The 7,776-nt window shown below is 35.7% G+C and overlaps 1 long non-coding RNA gene across 2 annotated transcripts; it reads left to right on the plus strand.

Moving 5' to 3' along the window:
* Positions 1-4,022: 4,022 nt before the first annotated feature.
* On the plus strand, positions 4,023-6,706 carry LOC140012508 (uncharacterized). Of its 2 annotated transcripts, XR_011819668.1 has the most exons (4): positions 4,023-4,215; positions 4,438-4,484; positions 5,709-5,786; positions 6,517-6,706. It is a non-coding gene; the product is annotated as an uncharacterized lncRNA (long non-coding RNA). The 2 variants fall into 2 exon arrangements; XR_011819667.1 differs by lacking the exon at positions 4,438-4,484.
* Positions 6,707-7,776: the final 1,070 nt, after the last annotated feature.

The raw sequence follows: 7,776 nt of genomic DNA on the forward strand, positions 1-7,776 counted from the left end.
GTATGATGATTTTGAACCAAGATAAAAGAGTATTAAAGGAATAAAATGCATTTTCCCACTCATTTACCTCCTAGAGAATTTCTGCTTTGAAATTCTAAAGAAAAACTAGGATGTACTAGTTTTATTTTCAAACGATGATTGGAAATAATATATATATGCTTTAAGTATGTATAATTTTCCGATTTTGGTAAATATGTGAATTTTACTTGAATTTCAATCTGAAAATTTGTGAATAACTCATGAGTTTGTTGAATTTTGTATATGATGGGCTGATACAAGGTTAAAATTTTCTAAACTAAGTTTTCCCCCTTGATTGTATACTAGTGTATTCTCACACTTGAATTTGTCTATGCTTTACACAAAAAAAAAAATCTTAAGTTTTCGGAAGAATGGCGAACTTATGTTTTTATAATGTAAATCTTGAACTTGATAAGATTTTTGGTTACTTTAAATATTCTTCTTATGTTTTAAAATTCTTGGTTTTCCAGAAGAGTGAGCCTATCTTTAGGTGTACGGGCTGAGGGAACTTTGAGATATAGAGTAACCGCATTCAAGAGCACGAAGTTAGTGTGAATTGACTTGGTTTCCATTTGACACGTAAGTTAGCAAGTTGTACTTATTTCTTGGGTTTGAACTTGGAGCTTGAGGCTTTAACTATAAAACCCTAAGACTGGTTATTCTTGGAGATGATGGTGCTCTGGCTGGTGGCTTGCTTATTAAAGATTTTGAATTTCGAATGGATAACCTTTGGTTTCAGCTTGTGTTATGGTTTGATTGGATCTAATTTTGTAAAGGCATGTGATTTGATTGAAATTAGTGATATTTGGACCCTTTGGTTTAACTATAGACTTACGAAGGGTGGTGCACGCCGTGAGACCTTTTGTACCCTGCTTGCATATACTTCTATGACACTTAATTGCCTATATACAGTATTTGACATATTGGGCTTGTTTTGTGACTTCTTAACTCGTGCTATAACTTTTGATACATGTAAAGAAGCATGTTTTGATTCTAAATATTTTTGCAACTTGTATATGCATTAAGTTCTTTTATGCTTAATTATTTATTTTCTTGCGCTTATAGACTTCTATTAAGTATGGCAGCAGGAATGGGAAAAAAGGGTCGTGGCCTAGGGCTTAGACAATCCTGTACTCATGAGAAAAATTGATGGATAGTCTTATATAATTTAATGAGACCCTAGTACTGAATATGAATCGAGAATAAACCAGAAGATTAGATCTACCAGTGTATAATGGATTAACCTAGTTGGGAACTTAGTGAGATTTTCCTGTGCGAAATTTTAATAGTTGCTTTATACGTATATTATGAGTGGTCCTATGGCCATATTTCAACTTTTGTGAAAGTTTGAACTCCAAAAGTATTTCGTTGGTTTGGTGAGATGACTTGAACTCATTACCTATTTGTTCTACTTGAACAAAAGCGCTTTCAATTTTACTTGACTATTACTATACCCAGATTCACTTGTTTTACTTTTTCACAAAATTTATATATATATATGTATACACATTTTGAACTCGTTTGAGAATCGAAATCAGATAGAGTTCAAGTTCGAATCCTTTCTTAGGAACATGAATGCTTATTTGTTATGAATCAGAGATTAGAAATGATCGGGCTTTATGTACTAGTAGAGTTAGCTCTTGGTTTGGATATAAAAGGGTGGTAAAGGTGTTGGATCACAGGTTATGCGAATATGAACCTGCATGTCTATTTATCTTTCTTAAAGGTATTTTCTAAAATATACGCTTTACCCGAACATAGGTTTAATTTGAAACTTTGAGGAAAAGTGTTGGAACACCCTCCATGTATATGTTATGATTATTATGTATATGTTTTAAAATTCATGCATTAAGTTGCATGATTAACCTTCTTAAATCTATTTGAGAGATTTGAAATATGTATTGATGATTGTGGTTAAACATTATTTGAAATCTCTTACTAAGAAAATTTAGTTTTGGATCATGAAGAAAATTTGTATCTTTAACTCTAATTTTGAAAATTTTGAATTGCATTTTGCCACAGATACATTCAAAATACATCAAAAGTCTCGACTTTATCTTGTAGGTCATGATTGGTTTGATTTAGACAAACTTTTGAGGAAAAGGATTCTGGTCCTACTAGTGTGTAACAGTTTTAGTCAGGGTTTGGAACTTGTTTCATATATCGTATAATTTATGGTTTCACTACATACGTGAGTAAGACCTTAGAATGGAAGTACATATCATTATATCAAGGGGTATTACTTTATTCGTGTGTGTGGATTTTCTGACGTATCAAATTCGTGGAGAGGTAAGAGTAAATATACCTAGATGACTTAGATGCGTGAGAATTTATAGGTTGTGGATAGTTAAGTTTTAAATTTTGATTTGCTACTCATTTAGATGCTTTGAGTTGTTGATAGGCTGACAGTCAGGATTAAGCAAATGGATGAAATCTTTTGTTGCTTTGAACATGGATGACTTAGCATGTTTTGCTACAATCTTATTTATTCCCTTTTCTTTTGAAATGATTTGATAAACTTATCCTAACTTGATGAAACTATTATGGTCTTTTATAGCAAATGAAAGTTTACTTTGCATTTAATCAACTTCATGACTTATTCGTATATCTAAATTTGTTACGCTTATAGCCTTGTGAGAAGGCCATGTCTATAATATCGAGGCTGGAATCAAGTGGGTATTAGGAATAAATATCTTTTACCTTGCATAAATGAATCATTTGAGTATCTACAAGAGACTGTAGTACTTTCCAAGTTAGATTTAATACAGGACTACAACTAATTGAGGATTCTAGAGGAAGATGTGATTAAGGCTAGTTCATCAGAAAAGTAAGCACTTTGAAATTCAATTATGCCATTGGGAGTAATGAATACACCAGTAGCATTAATGGATTTGGGTCTTTAAGTCGTATTCGGGTTAAAAAAAATTGGTGGTAATACTCATAAATGACTTGGGACTACAATAAGATATTATTGAATTTAAGGTTTCATTTAGTACCTCGATATCTGCATACATGTATACGGAACCGGATATGATTTTTGAAGTTATGGATTCTTGAGGGTTCTTACTACCTATTTTGAAAGATTATTAGGGTTAAGGTCCAGTAGGACAAAACTTGTGTGCGAATAAGATCTTATCGAATTTGATCTGCGAGATATGTAAAGTGCATTGCGTATACCAATTTAAAAGGGGCTATTACATCATTTGTTCTTGAATTGACAAATTTCTTGAGGCAATTGAATCTATGAACCGCATGAAAGAATTGTTATCTCGCTCGTCGTGAACAGATTAAGAATACAAGACTTACGTGATATTTAATGTGGAATAAGTTTTACAATTCGTAAGAGTGGGATGCAAAAGTGACATATGGAGTTTTTGAGTTAAGGTATGAATTTCGAGGACGAAATTCTCTTAAGGGGGAGAGGATGTGAGGACCCATAATTTTATTATTTCAAAATATTGTTAAATTGGTCATTTTAAAAATATTTCGTACTCGAGTTATCCAAAAAAAAAAATACTAAAGTACATGAATTTCTCGAAAATAAATTTTACCGATTGGTTCTTTACGCGCAAATTATTTTAATGCCCAAATTTATTCAAGATGAATTGCTTATCGTGATTTTTTTATTGTTATATATATATACTTGGATTATCATATTTTAGAGTTTTAGAATCGAATAAGTTGAATTTCCAAGTTCAAACGAGAAAACCCTTAAGTTTGACCTTTATACGCGCGCGTGCCTAAAAGGCCCCGACAGGCACATTAATTTGATTAATTGGAGATTTTAAGAACATGATATTAGACTACTAGTAATGTACTATTAATGTACTAGGGAAATTACCTCAGAGGTTTAGTGCACAAAAGTTGCAAACGAGCGCGAAAATTGGACACGCGAAGACCCTAAACGGAGACACTTAGACTTAACCATTAAGTCACCAATTCTCTCCACTTTCATTACAAAATCTAATTTCACTCTCTCGCCTCTCTTCACTCTCTCTGTTTGGCTGAAAATAGGAAGAAGAAAAGGGAAGAAAAATCTAGCCAAAATCCTTACAAAATTACTTCAATCCACTTCCAAATTTCATCATCCATTAGAGGGCTTTGATCCTAGCTTGGAAGAGGGGGCTGTTCATCGGTTTTCTTGGAGGAATTTCGGTCAAGATTTCTGCCCTAAAGCTGTCCAACTAAGTTCTTGAGGTAACTCACTCACCCACACTTCAATCTTGTAAAATTATAGCTCAAATGGAGCAAAGGTAGCATGGGTTTGCAACCTATGGTAGAATTTGGGTTGATTGGTTGAGTAATTATGTTCTTGCAATTTCATGACATGCTCGAGGGTTTGAGGATGTTTATTGGTGGCTGATGTGATGAATAAACATGTTGTGGTTGCTGATATTGTGCTATGTTGCATGTATATAGAATGATTGATGGAATGAAGTTGGAAGAAAGTTAGAAATTTGGAAAAGGTACTGTCTGAAATTTCTGACTTGCTGCCCGACTTTCTTGTTTGCTGCTGCCCTGTAATTTCAAAAAATTTCTGGTGTTAATTGAGCTTCCAAATTGGTGTAGATATGTTGTGCTATGTGTATTGTGGTTGTCTACCAAAAATCAACCCAAATGGTTGGTTAAATTTTGAGTTACAAGTAAAGAAGCAAAACTGGAACAAGCTCCAGAATTTTCTGACCAGCAACATTTGTGTAGCTATAACGTTTTGCTCGTTGATCAAAATTGAGTTCCGTTTGAGGGATTTGAAAGTAGACTCTTAGAGCTTTAAAATGGTACCAAGCTCATTTTCTATTTCGTCCCGAGCAATTCGTGACGAGTTTTGAAAATTGGCTGTCTGTTTATTACTGTTCATCCGAGACTGTCCAGAAAATCCATTTTGTTGCTTGATTTTGAACCGCTTGTGTCTGGATTTTGGAAATGATTTCTTCTACATAAATATATCCTTGTGAACCTAGTTTCTAACACCACCAACCGTTTTCAATATCACTGAGAATCGAGTAAGATACGGCCTAATTAGCGAAGTGCATTAAATCTGGAAAATTTCTGGAAAGGCCAACAGTCCAGGAATTTTAGCGAACTTCAACTTTTTATTTCTTGAGCTAGGAACATCGGAATCGAGTTCCGTTTTTTTTCATTTGAAATCTGGATTGGTACTTTACATGCATATCAAATTTCAAAGGCTGGTTTTGATTCTATGATTTTTAGCGAAATTCCAAAATTATTGGAAAAACTTGGACTGTTTTGACCTATCTTCAATGAATAGTAAACTTTCTTGGAGAAATTGACATGTTTCTGATTTGATTCTTGGAAAGTGACCTTCTACAAAGTTGTTATGCTTCGAATGAAGTTTTTGACGGTGTAAAATTTGCCATTTTTAGACTTTCCGAACTTCCGGACTGATATTTCCAAGAATGACTCGAAAAGTGAAAATTTCCAATTTGGACCTAAATGTTCTTTTAAGGGCTTAGGTTACATTTTTTAGAACTCTTAGAGCATTTCAAACCTATTTTCATGGTGAACTTGAGTTCACCTATCACTTGAGACCTCATTTGAAAGTCGGTTCCTTATGAACTGAAATACTTTGGAAACTTGAATTTTGGAGTCAAAATTGACTATTTCTCTTCTTTACACGAATACTGTATGGCCTGGAATTTGAGATACAATGCATTATTGTATACTTTCAGGATCTCAAGAGGACTTCGAGGGAACTCCCGGCGAAGCGTCTTAGAGCTAATTTCTCAAACTTTGACTTTTGATACTTGGTGAGTATCAAGTGCATGTGAAGTGTTTAAATGAAATGATTCTTGTACTTGCTAGTTAATGAGGCTAGGGCATACTTTATCGCCCTTGTCCTCTCTTTCATGAAATTGATTGCTTGATAAGTGATACGTGTTACATGTGAATGCAAATGAAAGTGTTTTTCGTGAGCATTGAGCGGCAGAATGTATCATGCCCTTTTAGGGTAGGAGGTACCGCTCATCCCGTCTCAATGCTATGACCAAATCTTGTCGATTGGAGCTTTGTCTCATCGACCTAAAAGTGAATGGGGGGGACGCCCCAACCCATTGGCTAGCCTTGTAACTCGAGCCGGCAAGAGCTTGGTCGAGAAACTTGGTGAACCTTGGGAAGTGTTATAGCTTGATCCAAATAAGAGGTCTTGCTAGGTATACTTGTTAAGTGATACCACCTACATGCTTGTTTGGTTACGGATCCAAGAGGGTGTCATGGTGGCTGGAGGTAGTAAGTGGAGTTCTACATGGATAACTGTGAAAGTTGACGGAGGGGCAACTACCTGAGCTTGAATCGCTCATGGATTAGCTCCTGAGAGCTCCCGTATCCTTTTATTGTGATCAAATTCCCTACTTGCTTAATGTTTCGCAGTTACTTGTTACTTGAGTTATTGCTTTATATTGTGTCTTTACTCGCATTCTTGCATGTTTTTCCCTTGGCCTCACTGAGCGTTAGCTCACCCCAATTTGTTTTCCTTAACAGGTTTGGAAGTGGAAGTTCTGAGGCTTAATTAGTGACCCCCAAAAATAATTTTTCCCCACAGGGTTCGAGGCCAAAGAAAGCGCTTGTATTGAGTTATTAGTGCTTGAAGGGATATCTCATATATAATTTGAATTCGATTCACTTGATAAGTATTTGATGTAATTATTTGAGAACTGAGGACTTTTGTCTTATTCGGTGAATGATACCCTTACTTGAGATTTGTAATGTATCTTATCCCGTTCTAAGTTTGAAAAATGTTATTTCGTTTATTCTTGATGTTGTACCCTATGTTATTGGATGTGAGTAATGTATTTTATTTGAGGACTGTAGTGAGTCCCGGCGAGAGCTGGGCAGGCGGTCCGCCGAGCCCTTTGGTTCGCCTTAGGGAGAGATGGGGCTGGCACATATATAGCCATTTCTGGAAATTGAACAAGCATATTATATGACGCCCCCACCTCTCCCTAAGGCGATCCCTAGGGTATCAGCGGGACGCCTGCCCAACTCTCGTCAGGACTCAAGTACTCATTCAAGCTTAACATAGAGCCATGGAACCACCATCGACTTAAATAAAAGTATTTCGAATATACAAACCATAGCTTCAAAGCTAAAAGTTACGATTACAATCCACCCACCAACAATAATAAAATTACACTTAAAGAGCCATTAAAAGTTCATACAAAAGGTATACTAGCATCCACCAAGTCGCTAGTCTAGAACCACCAATCCACCTCCAAAATCTGTTAAAGAAAAAAAGCTTAATGGGATGAGCGAACGCTCAGTGAGATCAAGAAAATAAACAGGCAAGAAAATAATACCAATCAATCAAATAACATGCTTTAAACAACTTTTAAATATAACATTTCATTTAAGTGCACAAATAGGAATTTAACACACAAGGAGGATACAGGATCTCTCAGGAGCTATTTCCACGTCTCGATCAATTTGAGCCATCTGGGGTTGATCCTCCGTCAACCCACGTAGTAACACCACCGTAGTGCTCCACTTACTTCCTCCGCCCACCTAACACCCGCTCGGATTTAGAACCAAACATGTATGAGGTCATTTCTTTGCTAGAGGATCTCAAACAACACATCCTACTTCAAGAAGATGGTTTGATGATGACCATGTCACCAGGCCAACAAGCGACCTTCATTGGCAAAAGAAACTTGCTTGTGCCTCCTATTCCTCAAGACAATGAGAATGTTCATCAGAAAGAGCCAAGAACTGAGCCAACTGAGCAAACTCCTCGCACTGAAACTA

This window comes from Coffea arabica, chromosome 8e (assembly GCF_036785885.1).
Source record: "Coffea arabica cultivar ET-39 chromosome 8e, Coffea Arabica ET-39 HiFi, whole genome shotgun sequence".
Taxonomy (NCBI): Eukaryota; Viridiplantae; Streptophyta; class Magnoliopsida; order Gentianales; family Rubiaceae; genus Coffea; species Coffea arabica.